Here is a 21,960-nt window from a genome sequence, read left to right on the forward strand (position 1 = left end):
ACGATATGGACATTTAAAATTCTTGATAAATACTGTCAAATTTCCATCATGAGAAACCGATTAATATTCCCCGAAAGGTGCGAGCGTGCCCGTCTTTGACAATTCATCGCGTTGTCAGACTTTCTGAGTAAGTTTGTCTGATAGCTGAGAACTTATGTATCTTAGGGTTACAATATGCATTTTTGTGTCATTTAAGACCCATTTGTATTTCTTCCCATAATCAGACTGTCCATGTTCTTTGCTCATTTTCAATATTGAATTTTTAAAAATTTTTTGGTAAGAAATACATACCATAAAATTTAAAATCTTAGCCATTTTAAAACGTACAGTCCAGCAGTGTTAGGCATATTTACATGGTTGTGAAACAGGTGTCCAGAACCTTTCCATCTTGCAGAGCTGAGACTCTATACCCATCAAAGCCAGCTGCCCTCCCCCTGCCCCTCTTCCCAGCCCCTGCAGCCACCACTGCATTTTCTACATCCATGAATTTGGCTGCTTTGGAGACCTCATATAATCGGAATTACATACTATTTGTTTTTTTGTGACCGACTTTTTTCATTAGTCTAAAATCCTCAAGGTTCATCCATGCTGTCGCCTACGGTGGGACATTCCCCTTTTGCGTCTCCATTCACCCACCTGTGGACATTGTGTTGCTTCCACTTCTTGAATGTTGTGAATAGTGCTGTTATGAACATGGGTGTGCAGATATTTCTTTGGGACTGTCCTTTTGATTCTTTTGGATGTATACCCAGAAGGGGAGTTACTAGATCATATAGTGGTTCTATTTTTAATTTTTTTGAGGCGCTGCCGTACAGTTTTCCATAGTGGCCGTGTCATTTTATAATCTCGCAAAGTGTGCACGAGGATTCTGACTTCTCTGCATCCCTGCCAACACCTGCTGTTTTCTGTTTTTTTAACGGCATGCATCTTCCTGGGGATAAGGCAATATTTATCAGACACACAACTTGCAAATGCTTTCTCCTGTCCTGCAGCTGCCTTTTCACTCTGTTGCCTGCTCCCGTTGCCGTGAAGAAGCTTTTCACTTTGATGTGATCTCACTTGTCTGGTTTTGCTTCTGCTGCCTGTGTTTTTGGTGTCTTATCCATGAAATAATTTTCAAAACCAATATCATAAAGATTCCCCCTATGTTTTCTTCTAGGAGTTCTGTAGTTTTGGGATTATGTTTAGGTCTTTAATCCATTCTGAGCTGAATTTTGTATATGGCCCAAGGTAAGGGTGCAGTTTTGTTCTTTTGAATGTGGAGATCCAGCTTTCCTAATGCCACATGTTGCCTAGATCGTCCTGTTCCCGTGGGGTTCTCTTAGTGCCCTAGTCAAAGGGCGTTCTATCCTGTATGTGAGGGTTTACTTCTGGACTCTCTGTTCTTCCCATCTCTGTCTCTATGCCAGTGTCACACTGTTGTGATTACTATAGCTTTGTAACCTGTTTTTGGAATCAGGAAATGTGAGTCCTCCAATTTTGTTCTTTTCCCCAAGCTGTTTGGCTGTTTACTAACAGTTTATTGAGGGTTTTTGCAGCAATGTTCGTTGAAAATATTGGTCTTTAGCTTTCCTTTCTTGTTGTGTCTTTGGTTTTGGTGTCAAGATAATGCTGGTCTCAGAATGGATTTGGAAGTGCTCCCTCCTCTTCAGTTCTTTGGGAAAGTCTGAGCAGGAGTGGTGCTAATTCTTCCTCAAGTGTTTGATAGAATTCTGGTTCACTCTCTGGTCCTGGGCTTTGTCAGGAGGCTTTGAGTTCCTGATTTAATCTCGTTGCTAGCTATCGTTCTGTTTAGAGCTTCCTTTTCTGCACGGTTCAGTCTTCGGAGATCGTGTATTTCCAGGAACTTACCCCTTCCTCTAGGTTATCCAACTTGCTGGCACACGATTGCTCACAGAATTCTCTTATAATCTTTCTTTAGTTTCTGTGGCATCATTTGTAATATTCCCTTTCACTTTGATTTAGTTACTTGAGTCTTCTTTCTGTTTCCTTAGTTAATCTAGCTATGGGCTTGTCAGCTTTTCTACTGGCTTTCTATTCTGCAGTTCATTAATTTGTGCTCTAATATTTATTATTTCCTTCCTTCTGCTGGCTTTTGATTTCGCTCATTCTTCTTTCTGTAGTTCCTGTAAAGCTAGTTTGTTAATTTGAGATCATTTTTCTTTTGTAATGTATGAGTTTATAGCGAAACTCCCCAGCACGGCCGTCTCTTCGTTTGCTACGTTTTAGTGTGTTGTGTGTTCATTTTCATTAGTCTCTCGGTATTTTCCAATTTCTCTTATGACTTCTTTACTCATTGGTTATTTGAGAGTGTGTTGTTTAATTTTCACAGATGTACAGATTTTCCAGTCTTCCTTCTGTTATGGATTTTAAACTTCACCCTGTTGTGGTTGGAGGAGATACTTCATATGGTATCTGGTTTTTTACATCTATTGAGAATGTTTTGTGGCCTGACATGAGGTCTATTCTGCAAAGGGTTCCATGTGCACGTGAGAAGAATTTGAACTCGGTCTTCTTTGAGTAGAGTGTTCTGTGCACGTCTGCTAGATCCAGTTTTTAAACTGTGTAACGCCTCTGTCTCCTTTCCGCTCCTCCGTCTTGCTGTTTATCCGTTATTGAGAGTGAGGCATTGCAGCCTCCTGCTGGTGTGCTGCTGCTTCTCCTTTCAGGTCTGTCAAGGTTTGCTTCATATATTTAGGCACGCTGATGTTTCAAACTTTGTCTGTGTTACTAATTTTAGTTGAAATATAGTTGACGTACAACATTATCTTAGTTTCAGGTGTACTTCCTAGTGGTGTGACGTTTGCATACACCATGAAGTGGCCCCCATGGTAAGTCCAGGAACCACCTGTCCCCATACAGAAGCTATTACAGTGCTGTTGCCCTGTTCCTCGTGCTGTGCCTCTCACCCCCGCGGCGTATTTATGTAATAGCTGGAGGTTTGTACCTCCTAACCCCTTTCACCTACTTTGCATCCCACCCCCCAGCCCCTGGCAACCACCTGTTTGTTCTTTGTGTCTGTGAGTCTGTTTTAATTTTCTTTTGTTTCTCCATTTTGTTTTTTAGTTTCCACATATAAGTGAGACCTGTCTTTCTCTGACTTACTTCACTAAGCGTAAAGCCTCTAGTCCCATCAATGTTGTCACAAATGGCAAGATTTCACTTTTTACGGCAGAGTAGCATTCCATCGTACACATATATGTGTGTGCATCTGTACCTCGAATCTTCTTTATCTATTCATCTATCAGTGGACACTTAGGTTGCTTCCATATCTTGGCCATTGTAAATGATGCTGCAATGAACATTGGTGTGCATGTATCTTTGAATCCTGATTTTATTTTCTTAGGATAAATACCCAGCTGTGAAGTTGCCAGATCACATGGTATTTATATTTTTGATTTTCCGAGGAACTTCCGTACTGTTTTCCATTATGACTGGACTGATTTACGTTCCCGCTGACGGTGCACGAGGGCCCCCTCTTCTCCCCGCCCCCACCACCGCTTGCTGTTTGCTGTCTTCAGGGTAATTCCCGTCCCGGCGGGCGTGAGGTAGCCTCTCAGACGTTTTCGGAGGCTGTGTCTTCTCTGGGTCTGTGTGTGTGCTTCTAGTCACCTCAGACTTCCTAAGCATGTTGTCCCTGCCCCTTCTCAGAAGCCTGTAATGTCGCGAGTCCCCGGCACCCGCCTCTGGGAGGGCAGCTGACCGTGCCACGCGTCGCGCCTGTGTTCCGTGTCTCCCGCACAAGGACGGTGGCTGTCAGCGCGCGCGGCGGGCGAGTCGCACGGCTGCCCTCGGGTGGGGCCTGGCGCCTCGTGAACTGTCCGTTGACGCTGCCCTTATTTATTTATTTTTTTTGCCATGCAGATTAGCTTTTTCTTTTTACGTGTCTATTGTCCTTTTACGCTGAATTTATCAATCTTTTCTTTTTGTGGGCTGCTGAATTTTGTGTTGTGCTTAGAAAAAAGCGATTCCATCCCGATGTTATTTTAAAATTCCTGTTTTCTTTTAGCTTTTTGTGTGTTTTTTGTTTGTGTCTTTATTCCATATGGAATTTATTTTTGGAGTAAGAGGTGAAGTAAAGATACAACTTTGGTTTTCCTAGATCCTACTGATTGCTTTAATACCATGCACGGAGTAATACATTGTTAAACAAATCACACGCGCCGTCTTTCACAGGTAAGGGGGCCCGTGCGTGCTTGCTTCCCCTTCCCGTGGGTCTGCTCTTTGACGTTTATCCGTTGGATCTTCATGTGTTTGTGTCAAGTTGTTTGAATTATCGTCACTTTATACGTTTGATAGCTGGTCCCCTTTCTTTTTAACATTGTCTCGGCTGTTTTTATGCGTATATTTGTTCTGTGTGAATGTTACAATCAGAATAGCTACTTAAAAGATCTTCTTGGTATATTTATTCAGATTAAATATATATTAATTCAGTAAGCATGACTTGGTTATAGTGTTAACACTTCCTATTAAGAGAAGAGTTATCTGCTCTTTTATTCATGAGTCCTTTTACGTCTCGCAGCATATTAAAGTGTTCTTCACATAGATTTTAAGAGACTTTTATTGAAATATAAATTCAAGGAGAAAAATGCACATAAGAAAGCAGCCTGATAAACTTTCACAAAATGAACACACATGTATTTAGAAACAGAACATTACCAGACCTCAGGATCTCTCTTCCTGTCTCCCTTCCAGACACTTCTCCCCGAAAGAGCCCTGCTCCGCTCCTTGGTGGCACAGACCAGCCTGTTCTTTGCATGTGTGTGTGTGTGTGTGTGCGCGCGTGCATGACTCCTATTGAAGGAGTCATGGTGTATACCTTTTTGTTGGATTCTTCCACTCAGTATTATGTTTCTAAGATTCTCTTTGCCATGTGGTATTCCACTGACTGACTATACTGCAAAGAATTTTTCTCTTCTACTATTAATGGACATCTAGACAATTTCCAGTTTTTACTATCATAAATGCTTCTTTTTTGTATAGATTTTTGAAATGTGTCTTATAAAGTTCATGTTGAAAGAGTGTGGTTCTTTTCTCTCATTACATTTCTGTTTATTATGTGTGACTAGAAATGCTGTTGATTTTACATATTATGTACCCAGCCCTACCTGAGTTCACTTACATTTTGTAGCATTTTTTATTTGACTCTCCCCACCCACCCAGGTATACGGTGGAACCATCTGTGGATAATGATAATTTTGCCTTCTGCTTCCAATTGTTCCATTTTTCTGTTTCATTCTCTTTAATAATTTTATTGGATAATGCCGCCAAAGCAAATAAAAATAATACTGTCAATGGCGAAATTGTAGTAAATATTGCCAAATTTACCTTCAGAAAAAGAAGTTCCACCTGTTTTTACTCCCATCAATAATGCACAGGTGTTTTTTGAATTTCCCATTGGAGTGAATATTAGAGAAATACCATGGAGATAGAGTCCTTCAGCTAGGAACGAGTTTATTTAGAGCTGTCGCCAGGTCAGTGTGGACCTTGGCAGGTGAAAGAAACACAGGCAGGTTACAAAGAAGTGCCAGAGCCGGGCCAGGTGGTGTGGGGTTGGGGGGGGGGGTGTTGTGCAAGCTGGACATCTCCTGGGCTGTGCTCCAGACTTTGAACTTGTGGGACTGACCAGGCTCAGCCAAGTCTGAAGCATGATGGGTGATGGGCTCCAGGGATCAGGGGCCTGAGGAGACAGTCATTGTTGAAGGGACTGTGGGAAGGAAGTTACTCTCCCCCAAGGTGGATGAGGCAGAGGATCCAGAATGGACAGAAGGCACAGGAGATCCATCTTCTCCTCTAGAATCTGGGGAGAAACCACTGGGACTGGAAATCTAGGCTCCCCCATTCTAGAAAAGGTGAATTCACAGCTGCAATTTGCCACTCTGGGATGGGACACTGATCACTTCCTAGACATCCTGGATCTGCAGGAGCCACTTGAGGTCCCTGGACAGAGCCTCAGATCTTGCGCTGGCAGCAAACGGGGACACAGCAGCTGGACTGGGAGCAGCAGGGTTTGCAGCAGCTGGACTGGCAGCAAACGGGGACACAGCAGCTGGACTGGGAGCAGCAGGGTCTGCAGCAGCTGGACTGGCAGCAAACGGGGACACAGCAGCTGGACTGGGAGCAGCCACAGGAGCCACAGCCCCCCTTGCCACAGCTGGAGCAGGAGCAGGTGGGCACACAGCAGCACACAGGCACACAGCAGCTGGAGCCACAGCCCCCCTTGCCACAGCTGGAGCAGGAGCCACAGCCCCCCTTGCAGCCCCCGCAGGAGCCGCAGCCCCCCTTGCCACAGCTGGAACAGGAGCCACAGCCCCCCTTGCAGCCCCCGCAGGAGCCGCAGCCCCCCTTGCCACAGCTGGAGCAGGAGCCACAGCCCCCCTTGCAGCCCCCGCAGGAGCCACAGCCCCCCTTGCAGCCCCCGCAGGAGCCACAGCCCCCCTTGCAGCCCCCGCAGGAGCCGCAGCCCCCTTTGCCACAGCTGGAGCAGGAGCAGGCGGGCACACAGCGGCACACGGGCACACAGCAGCTGGAGCCACAGCCCCCGGAACAGCCACAGCAGCTCATGGTTCTGGTGGGTGGAGAGTGGAGGAGGTCAGAGGAGCAGGTGGAGAGAGAGGGGAGGTGTTCAGGTGTGGCGCCTCCAGGGCCAGGGGCCTTTATACCCCTGCCAGGGTCAGGTGAGATCTGGGTGCAGGCCACTTCCTGGTTCCTTTTGTGCTACCATGTCCTGTTTGTGCTCCTAGAATCCCCGGGCTTTTTTTGGCTTTTGTCCAGCAGACACCTTCATAGGTTTCTAAATCTGGCTTCTTCCCCATCCTGCTTATTTCCTGTAAAAAGGAACAGCTCCAGATTCATGAAGTTTCTAGTTATCTTTTGACTACGTCTAATTGAGGGATCCAGGGGTCACTGTCAACTTATCTATCTTCTGTACTGAAAATTTCCCTATTATTTATCTTCAATATTTTATTTTATTTTTTTTAATTGAGGTTTGCAATGGAAACAAAAGCAAAAATAAACAGGTAGGACTACGTCAAACTAAAAAGCTTCTTGCACGGCAAAGGAAACCATCAACAAAATTAAAAGGCAGCCTACTGAATAGGAGGAAATATTTATCAATCAAACATCTGATAAGGAGTTAATGTCCAAAATATGTGACGAACTCATACAACTCAATAACAGGAAAACAAACAATACACTTTAAAAATGCGCAAAAGATCTGAATAAACAGTTTTCTAAGGAAGGCACACAGATGACCAACAGGCACACGAGGAGGTGCTCGCCATGGCCGCTCATCAGGGAAATGCTCCGGGAGACACCGTCACCCCTGTCAGAGTGGCTGTCATCAAGCAGGCAACAAATAACAAATGCTGGTGCGGGCGTGGAGGGAAGGGGGCCCTGGTGCCCTGCTGGTGGGAACGCAAACTGGTGCAGCCCCTGTGGGAAACAGCACGGAGTTTCCTCCAAAAATTAAAAATAGACCTGCCATATGATCCAGCAATTCTGCTAATGGGTATTTATCTTAAAGAAAGGTAAACATTACCTTGAAACAACCCTGGACCCGCGTGCTCACTGCCGCGTTATTTGCAACAGTCGAGACATGGAAGCGGCCTAGGTGTCCACTGAGGACGAATGGCACAGCAGACGTGATTTGTGACGTAATACTGTTCAGCCACAAAAAGGAAGGAAATCTTGCCATTTGTAAGAAAACGGTTGGACCTAGAGGGCATCGTGACAAACGAGTTAAGTCAGACGGAGTAAGATGCTGTGGCATCTCACTTGCATGTAGAATATTTAAAAAAAAAAAAAAGCCAAATGGGCTCACAGGTGCAGAGAGCTGATTGATAAGAGGGTGACGACTGGGCAGAATAGGTGAGGGGGTCAAAGGTACAAACTTCCAGTTATAAATAAGTCCCGGAGGGGGCGGGGGACAGCTCAGTGGTGCAGCACGTGCTCAGCACGCACGAGGTCCTGGGTTCAATCCCCCGTCCCTCCACTAAAAATAACAAAGAAATAAACCCAGTTAGCCCCCCAAAATCAACAAAAACTAGTCCCTAAAAAATAAGTCACGGGGGTGCGACGTGCAGCGCGGGGACTGTGGTCAATGACACTGTCTTCTACGTTTGCACGTTGCTAAAAGAGCAGATCTTAGCGTTCTCATCACAAGAAGGAAATGGTGATTCCGAGGCGGCGTCTGTCCGCTGGACTTGCTGGGACGCCTGTTTCACAGTGTATGCAAATGTCAAACCATCGCGTAGCCCGCCTGAACCTGGTCTCCGTGTGTGTCAGTCATATCTCAGTAAGAAAACGGGGTCTTAGTTAAACAAAAGTAGCAAATTAGAGGAGAAAGCAAATCGCCCACAGCCCCGTTCGCTAGTGCTCACACTTCGGTTGATCGCATGTAATTTAAAAAAAAAGTCGGCATAGCTCATGCTTACTGTGTATCCAAGGTCGCCCGTGTTTTCAGCTCTCTGAAGCGCACGTCCTTTACTAGCCAAGTAAGAATGACGTGGCCCTTGCCCTGATGTGACCGGTCCCCTTCCCGTCCCACGTGGACCCCTGGCCCGCGGGGCCGGGAGCTGCTCCTCCGTCTCCCTCTGACCGACTGCCGGGTACCCGTCCCAGGCCCCCTACCCTCCCTCCTGACTGCTCTCCGCTCTCACAGGGGAACCTCTGGGAACCAAGTCCTGCATCCCCGCTGTGGCTTCAAGTGGGTTCCCCGTGGCGGAGAACAGGGGCGCCATGGCAGGGCCTGGTCTGGGCCTGGCTCTGCGTCGGAAGTGGACGCTGCCCGCCGGTGCTGGAGGTGGTGGGCGGCAGCCTGCCGCTGGCCCGAGGTGCTTCTGTTCCTGGGGAAGAAGAAGGTGGCTTTGGGATTCAGGAACAGCGGTCAGCGTCTTGTCTGGCTGCTCTGAGTCTTGGAGGGAACAGGACTCCAAGCTCGGCGGGAAACATGGGCGAGAGCAGGAAGGCGGTCAAGACCCGGGCTGCCCTCTGGCTGTGTCCAGGGCGGTCAGGGCAGGGGCGGGAGCCGTAGGTCTGTTCACCCCCATCCTCGTCCTGTGCTCTTCAACTGGCCTGGGCGCCCCTCGACCCCCGCCCACCCTGCTTTCCCAAGTGGAGAATGTGGAACAGAAAACAGAGGCCGAGATGGGGCAGACACAACTCAAGAGTCCGGTGATAAAGGCGCCCGCCCCTGCAGCCAGCCCTGGGCTGAGCTGGGGTCTCTCTTTGCGGGGGGTGGTCCCGGTGCCCGGCCGTGGGGGACGAGGCAGCTCCCCGAGCAGCACCCTGTGTCTGCAGCATCTCAGGTTAGTACTTGATTGTCTTCGCTGTGGAACCAGAGGTCTCGGGGAAGTTCCGCAGGGCCGTGGGGCAGCATCGGTCAGGGGTACCCTGGGAAGCCAGTGTGCGCGCCTGGGGGCCCCACCCAGGGTCAGCCGGGTCCTCGGCGGGCTTCCAGGCACACGACTGGTTATGGTGACCTCTGAGCCCTGAGTCCCCACAGTTCTGAAGGCACGTCTCCCCACCCTTCCTCTGCACGTGCGCGTGTGCGTGAGCGCGCACACACACACACACGCCTCCCTCTGGTGTCAGGGCTTCAGACTTTCCGAACGTGAAGAGGGGACGTGAGTCTCTGCGCAGAGAGCCTCACTCCTCTTCTGCAGGTCTGGCCGCCTCCGGGTGGCAGGTGTTTGGGGACCACCCACAGGTGGCTTGGGACTTCCCTGTTGGCTTTTCTAAGACTTGAAGATATAAATCCTTCGAAAACAAACAGCGACCTCGTAGCCCGACTCCGGTGCCGCCCGGCACCACACTGTTCTGACGCAGAACCACACCCGAAACCAAGGGTGCGGGTGGCTGTGCGGTCCCCGACTCAGAGACAGTCCTTTCCTCCCGCTCCTCCTCATGCCCCTCCCAGTCCCAGCGGTCGCCACGTCCAAAATTCTACCTTCAAGTGACTTAAGACGTTGGCTGGTCCCCAGTCCCTCCACGGCCGGTCTCACCTTCATGCCTCTGTCCCTCCCCAGGTGTCCTGTCGCCCTGGTGGCTGCCTGGCCCTCTGCCCTTCTCCCACACCACGGTTGTGGGCGCCTTGGGCAGGTGCACGCCGCGTTCCTTCCTGACCGCCAGCCCCTCGCACCGCGCAAGCAGTGCGCGCTGAGCACGCCGTGTCGTGTGGGTCACTGAACGCCCTGGCGGGATTCTGGAGAACCACAAAGGACGCGACGCTCCAGAGACAGGACGGATGCTGACGTGGCCGACTAACAGCAACGGTAAGAAGAGAATCATGTAAAGACCAGCGCTTGTGCGGGGAAGGGGTAGGTTTATTTAAAGGAATCTCAAAGACTCTAAGAACTTGCAGACCCTGATAAACAGAATTACGCACCTGACGTCAGGAACCTTCCTCAGAGAGATGTCCGAGGGCTGGGGCCGAGGCTGAGAGGAGGGGCCGTGTAAGTCCCGGTAGAGAGAGGCGATCTGGGAGAGGAGGCTGCCTGGCTCCATTTTCAAGGGCTCTTCACAAGATGATGGGAGGTGAGGGGGACGACCACCCTCACAGGTCCTGGGCACGCGGTTCCTGCTCTGAACGCTCCTCTGCCCACATTCCAGGAAACACCAGGCCAGGGCCAGGACTAAGGGCTGTGAGATCGAGTTCGGGTCTCTGTCCAGGGCATCCGATCTGCAGCCACTGGGGTGTGTTACAGAAGCAGAGCTCACACTGGCAGCGCAGGGGAGCACAGCAGCTGGACTGGGAGCCCCCACACCAGCCACAGCCCCGGAACAGCCGCAGCGCCCACTGTGCTGGTGGGGGGAGGGGGGAGGTCCGAGGAGCAGGTGGAGAGAGAGGGGGGCGTTCAGGTGCGGAGCCCCCGGGGCCAGGAGCCTCAGGACACCTGCCGGGGGTCCCACTCAGCCCATGACTGCTTCCTCTGATGCGTTTCCCTAGTTCACGTGCACAAGTGCTGTGTTTAAACTCTGCCGCCCCATGAGCTCCCGACAGCTCAAGCCACAGTCCACTTCTCTGGTTTCTAAATGTGGCCTCTCCCTTTTGGGCGCGTCTCTTTTTAAACAGTCACCGAGCTCCCCCGTCAGGGAGCTCCTGGGAGCGGAGTCACTGCCCTCGGTTTTCCCATTTCTGTTTGTTGATATCCAACCTCTGTCCCCTGCCCTAATGTTTCTATTTCTCTACTTACACATCAGTGGGTGTCATTTTTTAAATAAAAGTGTTGAGCAGAAAAATAGACCGTTTATAGTTCCTGCTCCCCAAAACGACCAGTCTCAGTATTTTGTCAAGTTTGAAAAGCGAGATGTGAAGCACTTTGCTAGCAGTGCTTCCTTGGGGTGCCCCTGTTCTCGTTTCCTGCCCCCACCTGCTCGGCTTGTCGCCCCAAACACGGATCCGACCCGGCATTCTCTCTCTCCACGTGGCCCGGCGTCACCTGTCACTGTTACTGTTCCTGCGCCTCTCGGTTTTGTTCAGTCCGCTTTTATGAAACTCCCTCACGTCAGCGGACAGAGCCCACGTCCCCCGTCCTTAAAGGCTGCACAACCGCTTAGAGCGAGCGTCGGCTGCCGTCCTCTCCGACAGACCTCCGTGTCTTAGACAATGTATTTCCATTGTTTTCATGGAGGTAGAACTTAGACCCAGTGAGGCGCGCACGTCTGCACGTACGACGCGCAGGTTTGCCCCTCGAGCACCGATGCAGCCACCGCCCCGGTCACGACGGACCGCTGCCACCGTCCAGAAAGCCCGCCCTGCGCTCCCGGTGGCCGCCCGGCGGCCACCCTCTCTTCTGGCAGGCTTCGCCTGCGTGGACGTCTTAGAACTGGAACGCAGAGCGGGCGCTCTCAGCACGTCGCCCTGCGCACCGGCACCTGTGCATGGCTTTATCGCCCCGGAGGGTTCCAGGCGGGAACGCACCCCAGGGGACCCCGGTCTCTCGTTCACAGACCCTCGGAGTGTTTCCAGCCCGCGGCTCCGAGGGGTGGAACTTTCATGGGCATCCTTGTGCGCGTCTTTTGGTGAAGCCGTGTCTCGTTCCCTTTGGGGGCGGGACTCCGGGGGAGCGCACGATCAGCTGTGCGAGCAGCCCTCATCTTCCGCGATGGGTGGCCGTGCCGCCTCGCCTCCAGCCCCCCGGGTCCGCGCCGCCGCCGCCGCGCCCACAGCCTGCGCGTCCCCGCGGGGGCGCAACGCCACTGCCCTGGTGACGGAGGTGGCCAAGCGCCTTTCCATGAGCCTGCTGATCATTTAGACACTTTTTGGGTAAAGAGTGTTTGCTCAGTTTTGTTAGCCCCTTTTTATTGTTTTTTGGTTTTCTTCTTTTGTGACAGATTTATTGGAGTTCTTCATAAATTCTGGCTGAAGTGCTTGCTCTGTGTGTATAAACACATTTGTATACAGGTAAATGTGTACTTTCCTCCTAGCATTTAGTTGCCTCATCATTAACGTATTAATATTAATAGCACCTTTTGATAGGGGAATTTGGGAGGGCTTGAACTGAAGTTTTTTTTCCTTTTCCAGTTTTCAGAGGTAGAATTGTTACAGTCGGACCGCACATATGCAATGTATCGTATGTAAACACATATACACCACGTACTGCTCATATTTAAAAACTTTGCATATATGTGCTGATCACTGTTTACAAGAACAGATTAGAGCTTTAGCTTTTTAAACTTACATATTATCAAAGGAATAAAGCCAACCACAATACAAGAGTCAACAGCATGTGGTGATCCAGTCACGAAGGACAGTCAGATGTGCTGGCACATATTCAAGAAATCAGTCCTCTTAGTTATAAATCATAAGTAGTTCATTTGTGTCCTTTTTTTTTTTAAGGTTCCACATATGAGTGATATCACATGGTATTTTTCTTTCTCTTTCTGGCTGACTCCTCTTAGAATGATGATCTCCAGGTCCATCCGTGTTGCTGCAAATGAATGGCACTATTTTATTATTTTTTATGGCTGAGTAGTATTCCACTGTATACATACACCACAGCTTCTTTACCCAGGCATCTGTTGGTGGACATTTAGGCTGCTTCCATGTCGTGGCTGCTGTAAACAGTGCTGCTATGAACAGTGGGCTGTGTGTATCCTTTTGAATTAGAGCTTTGGTCTTTTCCAGGCAGATGCCCAGGAGAGGGATTGCTGGATCACAGGCAAGTCTATTTTCAGTTTTTATGGACCCCCATACCGTTTTCCACGGGGCTTCATGGCTGAGCGTCTTTGTCATGGTGGTTAGGGCTTTCTTCGACTTCTCTGAAAAATCTCCTGGTTTCCCTCCTAGGAGCATTGGTTTTTTTTACATTTATTTTTATGGTGGATCTCAAACCTGATTTTGTTTGCCAGGAGAGGCAGGACCAGGGCCTTAGCGGTCCCTGAGTACTGGGTCTGCAGAGCCGGCAGGGCTGCCGGATAGACTGCATCTCAGGCGGGTGAGCTGTAGCGGGAGGTGGATAATTTTAGAAGGGCTGGCTTGTCCGGGAACACTTTCAAGACATGATGGACCTTTCCTGGGACTCGAGTGACACGGCCTGGGGTAACAGGCCCGCCGGACTGAGCCTGGCGAAGTGGGCTGGGCGAAGGGCTGGACGTGGAGGGAGCATGAGGGGCGGCTCCGTGCTTCATGGAGTTTCGGGGATGGGGAGCCGCTCCTGACCCGAGGGCGGGGGAGGATGGAGCCTGGGCGGCACCGACGCCCCGTTTCTTTCAGTGCCACCAGCCCCAGTCGGTTCTACTTCTGAAACCCACCTGGCATCTGGTCTTTGCCACCTTCCCTGCCCCCACCAAGCCCCTGCAGCGCCTTCTGCACACACGCACTTCATGGACGTCAAGTCCCTTAAGTGTACGCTTCTGTGGGGGCTGAGCTTCTCACTCCAGCCCCGAACCTGGGGGTGGCTGTGGACCCCTGCCACCCCTGGGGCAGCCGGGGAGCTACACGCTTAGAGTGGGGATGTCTTAGATTGAGTTTGCCTCGCCCTTTGCTGCCCGAGGACCTTCTGAGTGTCACTCCCTTCCAGCTGGGGGTGAGAATCCCGTAGCCCCCCCACGTTTCCGGACTTTCCTCACACCTTTCCTTCTGGCTTGCAAAGCAGGCAGGTCCCTGAACGTCGCCAGATGCGGACACAACGGCCGCAGGGAGGCAGCACTGAGCCCCCGAGCGGGCGCTCCTCCCGGAGACACGCCGTCTGGGGCCGCCTCCCCAGATGCGTAATAACCATCTTCCCGCCGCTGAAGGCCGCGTCCTCTCCGCCCCCGCCTGGCCACCCGCAGCACCATTCGTGCGTCTGTGCCGGGAGGTTTCTGGGGCAAGGGACAGGCCACCGCCGAGTCCGTGGGTGACACAGGCAGGTTCACTTCTTGCCCCTGCTGGTCAGCTGGGGCTCTGCCCTGCGTGCCCTCCCTCTGGGAGTCAGGACGAGCCCCGGCGGGGACATCAGGGGCTCCTGGAAGAAGGGGACGCCAGTGCAGAGACCGCAGCACCTGTTTGCCGGCTCGGACCGCCCCCGCGGCCACGCCCAGCTCCCAGGGGACTCGTGCCAGGCCGCCACCTGCCGTGCGCAGGGCTCCCGGGGCAGGGGCCAGGGTCGGCAGGAGCCGCGTCACGCTCGGTGGCGGCCCAGTGGGTGCCTGAGACGGGCTTTCAGCTCCGGGGTCCTCCGCCTGTCCTCCTGCCGGCGCCCGCGCTCCAGGCGGCACGTTGTCCTCTGAGCGCTGATTTGGTCGCGTCCAGTTAATTCGATGTGAAATGATTCATTCTCGTCACCTGTAGCCACCGTTTCATGAGTCCTGCAGAGTGGTGTGTTTCTAACCCTGCCGTTCCTCCTGCGTTCACAATCTGGAATTCTTCCTCCCACGGTGTGACAACTGTAACAGAGTTTGTTAGTATAAAAAGCAGGGTGAACGCAACATTCTCTCCCTCACTTACTCCTGTTCAAAATAATGAATCGATTCGCAGCCTCCTCCGAAGGCAACTGATAAAGGTTGGGTTTTTCGTATTTTTTCCCCTTTAAATGAAAGAAAACGGTATGATTGATCAATAAAAAATGTATGTGTTCAGGTTGTACCACGTGATGTTTTGATACATATACACATATACATACATTGCAAAATGATGACAGTCATCAAGTCAATTCACACATCCATCACCTCACAGGTGCCTTTTTGGGGATGAGAACACTTTGCAAGCTGCTCTCTCAGCGAAGTTCAAGCATTCAAGGCAGCGCTGTTACCTCCAGTCACCGTGCTGTGCATTAGGTCTCTGGCACTTACCTGTCTTAAAGCTGAAAGTTTGTGCCCTTTGACCAGCTCCCCCCATGCCCCTCGCCTCCAGCCCCTGGTGAAGAGGGGAATGTTGGTTTCACGGTTCTGTTCTTTGCTACTATGAGTTCAGTATATTTTTTAGATTCCACATGTGAGTGGGATCGCACAGTAACTGTCCTTCTGTGTGTGGCTTGTTTTACTTTGCAGTGTCCCCCAGGTTCACCCGTGTTGCCACAGTTGGCAGGGTTCCCATCCTTTTGTAAGACTGTATAATATTCCAGTGTGTGTGTGTGTGTGTGTGTGTGTGTGTGTGTGTGTGTGTGTGTATACACACACACACCACATCTTCTTTATCCATTCATCTGTTGATGGACACCCAGGCTGCTTCCGTATCTCGGCTGCAGTAAACGTGGGGTGCGGGTAGCTCTCCCGTGTATAGTTTTATTTCTTTTGGGTATGTATCCAGACGAGGAATTGCTGGATTGGAGGCTAAGTCTATTTTCAACTTTTTGAGGAACTTCCACACTGTTTTCCGTGGTGGCCGCGCCGATCTGCATTCCCGCCAGCAGCGTGAAGGGCTCCCTCCGCTCCATGCCCTCTCCAGCGCTCGCTACTTGGGTTCTTTTTGACGACGGCCGTTCCGGCAGGTGCGAGGTGGTGGCTCGCTGTGGTTGGGATCTGCCTGCCCTGGTGGTGATGCTGAGCATCTTTCCACGTGCCCACTGGCCGTCTGTACGAGGCCTTGGGAACGTGTCTATTCGTGTCCTTTGCCCAGTTTTAGCTGAGTTATTTGGTTTTTGTGGTTGAGTTATGTGAGTTCCTTGTGTGTTTGGATATGAACCCCTTATCAGATAAAGTTTTGCAAATATTTTCTCCTGTGCGGGCTGCCTCGCCCCTCACTGACGGCCCCCTCTGCCGTGCAGGAGCTTTTCAGATGGACCTGGTCCCACTTGTTTGTTTTCGCTTTTGTTTCCCACGGAGCCGCCGTCCTGGGCTTTCCCTCGGGGGCTGTTGGGTCAGTCTCCTCGCTGGTCACAGGGCTGTTCAGATTTCCTCTTCTTCATGATTCAGACTTGCTTGTGTGTTTCCAGGAATGTATCTCTTTCTTCTAGGCTGCTGTGGAGAAATAAGAAATACATATGGTCTCTGTGTCCAGCCCCGGCACAGGGCCCCCAGGCCCTCGGAGTTTTGCGAGAGATGGGAGTGTCCTTTGCCGCCCACTACGAGTCCCTTTTGAGTCCTGAGTGTATGCTAATGAGGTGACAGCTGGCGCCTGGACAGCCTCCGGCTGGGGCTGGTCCTCAGAGAGACTAAGTGATCAGAGGGTGGGACGCGCAGGCCTGCCCCGAGCTCTGGGAAGGGGCAGTGGGGGCTGCAGGCCGAGTGCTGTGAACGCTCGTCAACACGAGGGTGAGTGCGCTTCCAGGCTGCGGAGCCCGTGGAGCTTCACGGAGAAGGGGCACCTGAGAGGGCGTGGAAACTGCACCCCACACCCGGAGTCCCAGTTCCTGCTGCCAGCGACACCCGCGCGGCAGGCTCTGAGCGACACGGCCGACTCTGCCGCCGACAAGGCGGTGACCAACGGGAGCCCAGATCTCCAGTTTTTGTTCTTCTGCGCTTAGGCTCTGTCCCACCAGTACATGACTGAGTTTTCAGATGACTCGAAACAATCCGTCTCCATTGGTACCGCCTTTCGTGAAGTTTGAGAGAACGCTGTTGGGAGGGCCCTTAGGGTAGCAGGGACACCTCAGAGCACCACTCCCCAAGGTCCTTGGTCTGGGAAGCAGCCGCCGTCTATTCTTTTCCTTAACAATCCCTTACGTGTTCTGCAGATTGAGAAAAACAGGCGAAGGGCTGTAAAGGGGGACATGGAAGGCGTGTACTCTTCCTTAGGTGGGCGGGCCTGCGAGGGCTTCTGGTGGCAACAGGCTGGCGTGCTCGGTCCTCGAACGTGAAAGGACAGCGGTTATGCCCCCCCAGCCCGGCCCTGCTGACTGAGACAGGGCTTCCCGAGGGCAGCTGGAGGAAGAGAGCTCTCCCATCTAATGAAGGTGACGGCCGGGGCCGGGGCCAGGGGGGCGTGGAGTCTGAACTCTCCAGGTATTTTTGGTGGCCTCCTGGGCCTCTGTTGTCCTGGGCCCAGGGACAGTTCTGTCTCCATCAAATCAATGGCTGATAAAACGCAGGGAAGAGAAGGGTCCAGAGAGAGGGAGGCGATGGGCCAAGGAGGAGGCTCGAGGCAGGGAGACCGCCAGCCTCACCTGGTGGGGAGGCTTTCGTGCCTCCTGCCGACATCTCCATCAGCCCCCGAGGTCTGCAAAGCGACCAGAACCAGAACAACAGTGACCAGAGCAGTGGTACTGACCAACGGCAGAGCAGTCGTAAGGTGTGGAGCCCAGTGTGTCGACGTGAGGCCTCTATTGATTTGCAACATGCAATTTAAGACGAAGCAGAGTGTTTGACGTGTCTCTTTAGCTCCCCCCACCTTGTTCCAAGCGGAATACCAACACTGCGGCCCCCGGGGTGAGAGCGCAGGGTTCCGGCACTCCCGCCTCCGAGCCGGCCGGTCGCGGGCAGGCTGCGTGGTGGCGGGCGCGGCCTGGCCGCAGTCTGACTCGGGGGGAGCTGGCGACTTGGGTATTAGGCTGATTCTCCTCAGGAACGAGCAGCCGCATCAGGCGTCATCCTGCAGGGGTGGGGGTGGCCTGAGGCCCCGATCTCAGCAGTGACGCGCACAGCCCGCCCCGGGAAACCAGCAGGGCTCACCGGGGGCCTGAGGTCGGCACCTCAGGTCGTGCACTGGCAGCAAAGGGAGACACAGCCGCTGGACTGGGGGCCCCCCACGAGCCACAGCCCGCACAGCGGGAGCCACAGCCCTCAGAACAGCCACAGCGGCCCACGGTTCTGGTGGGAGGAGGGGGGAGGAGGTCAGAGGAGCAGGTGGAGAGAGGGGGGGTGCTCAGGTGTGGAGCCTCCGGGGTCAGAAGCCTCTCTGCCCCTCCAGGGTCGGGTGAGATCTGGGCACCTGCTCACTCCTGTTCCTGTCTGCGGCGTTTCCCCGGGGGGGGGGGGGGGGCTCCCTGCCCTGCATTTTCTAACCCCACTTCTTTTTCTACCTTGTGGTCAGTTCCATTGGTGGAACGTTGCTCTCAGTGAAGGAGAACGGGTCCCCTTCTCCTGGGGACGCGTGTGGCCGCACGGAGGAAGTGGCGGCTCGCTCAGAGACTGGTCTCGGGAGCTGAAGCTGAGCCCACGGCCTGGATCGTCCCCGTGCGAGGTCGTCCTGCAGCCTCTTCTCTTGCTCTGGAGGGGCCTGGGCCCTCATCGTCGCCGTCCACCGGGAGCCCCTGGACAGGGGCTGCTTCTGAAGAGCCGAGGCTTCGGCTCTGTGGCCTCCAGGTGTCTCATCCATGTAAGACTTCTCTGGAGGTGCTGCGTGTTGGCGAGCGAGTGCGTTAAGACGCTTGTCCCAGGGTTCTGCCAGGGGCTCCCCGTGGGAAGGGGCTCCTGCGGTAACAGGTGTGCTTCCAGCCCTTTCAGACCTCTCTGCTCAGCCCGCCACCGGGGGCAGGGTCCAGGATGGCAGTGGAAACTGGATGCCAGCGAGACACGTACTTTTTAAGTATAATACGTCCCCAGTATCATCTGCGTGTCAGTGTCGCATCTGTGCTCAGGTGGGGACAGACGCTGTGCTGTTCTTCCCGCTGCCACACGATGTCGCTCCAAGACCTCGCAGGAGCTGGAGTGCAGGCCAGGAGGCAGCGAAATCCCAGGGCAAAGGCCGCTCCTCTTCCTTGAAGAAGTTACATAGAGAAGCGGTCACATGGAGGTGCCTGAAACAGTCTCTCAGCCCGCCCGGTGGGCTCCGAGTAACTGCCCCGGGCGGGCTCCCTGCCCCGGGACGGGACGGGACGTGTTCTCAGCCGCACGCTTTCTTAGAGCAAGGCTGCATTCCCTTTGGCCCTTTGATTGCCTGTAGGTTCAGCGAGTCAGGCAAAGCTGGTCTCGGTCTGAACAGGGAAGGAGAGCCCCTAAAATGTTCCTGCTGGACTGTCGACCCAGCAGTGGCCTCTGCCCTTGCTGTGGTAAAGCCAGCAGTAAACAGCTTCTGAACAGGCACCCGTGGAATATGTGTGTTTCTACAACGTACAGATGTTCCTGTGCAGTCACGCACTGCATGTTAGTTTTTGAAGGTGAAACGCATGCATGTTTTAACACCCTCTCCCTGCTCCACCTTGGGGACCACATCTGTACCCCCCTCCTCTGACAGTCCAGCGAGCTTCTCCTAGGAGAAGTCTACACCCACGTGCATGAGCGCACCAGTCTGCATAAAGCTCTTAAGACTCCGTGTCAGAGCTTATGTCCACCCACGGCTTGCGGGCCCCAGATTAAGGGCTCCCTACAAGGGGAGGCTTTAAGGAAGAGGGGAGGTGTCTCCCCTTCACATCCATGGAGGGTGTCCCATGATTGCACGGGGTCTCACTCCTCTACCTCCTGAAGCCAAAATAAAATGAGAGCAAAGGTGCAAGGGCAGCATTTTTTAGAAAAAGATAATAAAGTACTAACAGAGTTAGCTGAGCAAGGAAAGTTGCAGGCTTTAGAGAGGATCATGAATGAGCAATGTCCCCAACAGTGGTTCCCTTCAGCGAACAGAATGGGCAGAGCTGATGGTGTGTGACTTGGAGGCCAGGTCATGAAGGGCAGGTGCCATGCCACAGTCCAGTGGGGAAGCCCACATGTGAGGAACTGAGGCCTCCAGCCCACAGCCATGTGGGTGCACCATTTGAGAATGGGTCCTCCAGCCCCAGGCGAGCCTTCAGATGATGCAGCCCCAGTCAACACCTTGACAAGAGTCTTAGGAGAGACCTTGAGCCAGGATGACTCAGGAAAATTTAGAGCCAGACAGAAAAGATTGAAAACAAGGTAAGTATTCAAATGGAGATGCTAGGAAAGTGCCAAAGGAAACTGAAGTAATTAGGAGGAAGCGGAACAGAAGTGAGACATGAGTTACAAAAGAAAGCTTTTTTTTTTTTTTTTTTTAAATTAATTAGATAGATGGATCTCTGAAAAACTGAGCCACAAAAAGGAAGCAAGATGGAGATAAACAAAATACAAACTGGGCAAGTTTGAATGACGTAGATAGAACAGATTTTACAAAAAGGAACATGGAGAAGAGATTTTGCTGATAAACTTGGTGTCTGGAAGAAATGGATGCATTTTTGAAAGAAAAAACGTGAAATGGTAAAATTCACACGGAGAGATTTGGGAAACTCGAGTGGCTCCCTGCCATTAAAGACAATGAAACGGTCACCAGAAGTCTCAAGCCTGGAAAAGCCCCAACCCCGGGTGGCTTTACGGATGAGCTCTAAGAAGGGCCCACTCTCACCCACATCCTGAGAATCAAACGGAAGGGAGGCTGAGCAGGTTCATGAAGCCATTATCCCTTGGCTTCAAAGTCAGGCAAGGGCTATCAGACAAAGGAAAATTACAGACCCACTTCATTACGAACAAAAATGCACCATTTCTAAATCTAGTATTAGAGCAATCAGACAGGTTATTTAAAGAGTAACAAGCCATAACCAAGCAGGGCTTGTTCCTAGACCGTGAAGGTGGCTCACCGCCAGTGAACACATCCACGTGGCTCACTGCAGCAATGGCTCCAAGGGGAAAAGAAGGCACGTGACCATCTCAGCCTGCGTAGCAATAAAGGTTTGATGAAATTAGTTATGACGTTGCTGCCCAGAAGTTGAGGGACAGAGGGACCTTCTTTAACCTGATAAAATCTGCCTATCAATCTCTCTAGCAAATATATTTAGTTAAGAAATTTAAGAAACATTACGTTTTTTTTAAAATCTTTTTTGCTGGCGGTGGGGAGGTGATTAGGCTTATTTATTTATTTTAATGGAGGTGCTGGGGATTGAACTCGGGACCTCGTGCATGCTAAGCACATGGACTACCACTGAGCTACACCTTTGCCCCAGACATATTAAATTTATGCATAAGATCAGCATTGCATCGTGACTACAGGAAAAGACAAAGGGGTCATTTGCAGATGACATGGTCATCTACGAAGAAAAGCAATCCAGAACCAGCAGAGACAGAATGAGAGAATTCAGCGAGGTCTCAGGGTATCTGCTCAGCATTCAAGAAGTAATCGTTTTCATCATCGGGAACTGGAAAGTGAGATAATGTGCACAAGGACAAGTGTCAGCTACCCGGGATCGCTCCTCACTCAGGCTGGTCCTTCACCGAACTACTCAGCTGGAGAAAGCCTGCACTGACACAACGTAGCAATTGACCGCATGGTACACGGCAGTGGACCTGCACTGATAAAACACAGTGGTGGAAGGAAGACGCCGGTCCTCTCCCAGCTGGCCTACACAGCCCACTCTGACAGCTCCCAGAGGGCTCTGTGAAGAACTTAACAAGCAATTCTGAAATTACATGGAAGCCTGAAGCTTCAGGGGCCACAGCGAGGGGAGAGTCCGCCTCCCCGACGTGGAGCCTGGGCCCTGAGAGGCCGTGCTGGGTCCGAGCGGGGAGGCAAGGGGGCCAGGGACAGTGGGCAAAGTATGCACCAGACAGACGATGGACTGGGTTCATATAAAGAAACGTGGCTTCGACACAGGGATCTCTATTCAATTTCTTGTAATAAGCTGTAGTGGAAAAGAATCTGAAAATATATGTACGATT

At 52.1% G+C, this 21,960-nt stretch overlaps 1 long non-coding RNA gene across 1 annotated transcript in view; it reads left to right on the top strand.

Annotated features, from left to right (window-relative positions):
- Positions 1 to 21,960, top strand: part of LOC116152049 (uncharacterized) — a 96,153-nt gene that overhangs the window by 28,374 nt on the left and 45,819 nt on the right. The window contains exon 2 of the long non-coding RNA XR_010383226.1: positions 10,029 to 10,274. This is a non-coding gene — a long non-coding RNA (uncharacterized LOC116152049). The remainder of the gene's footprint in view (positions 1 to 10,028; positions 10,275 to 21,960) is intronic.

This window comes from Camelus dromedarius, chromosome 12 (assembly GCF_036321535.1).
Source record: "Camelus dromedarius isolate mCamDro1 chromosome 12, mCamDro1.pat, whole genome shotgun sequence".
In the NCBI taxonomy this organism is placed as follows: Eukaryota; Metazoa; Chordata; class Mammalia; order Artiodactyla; family Camelidae; genus Camelus; species Camelus dromedarius.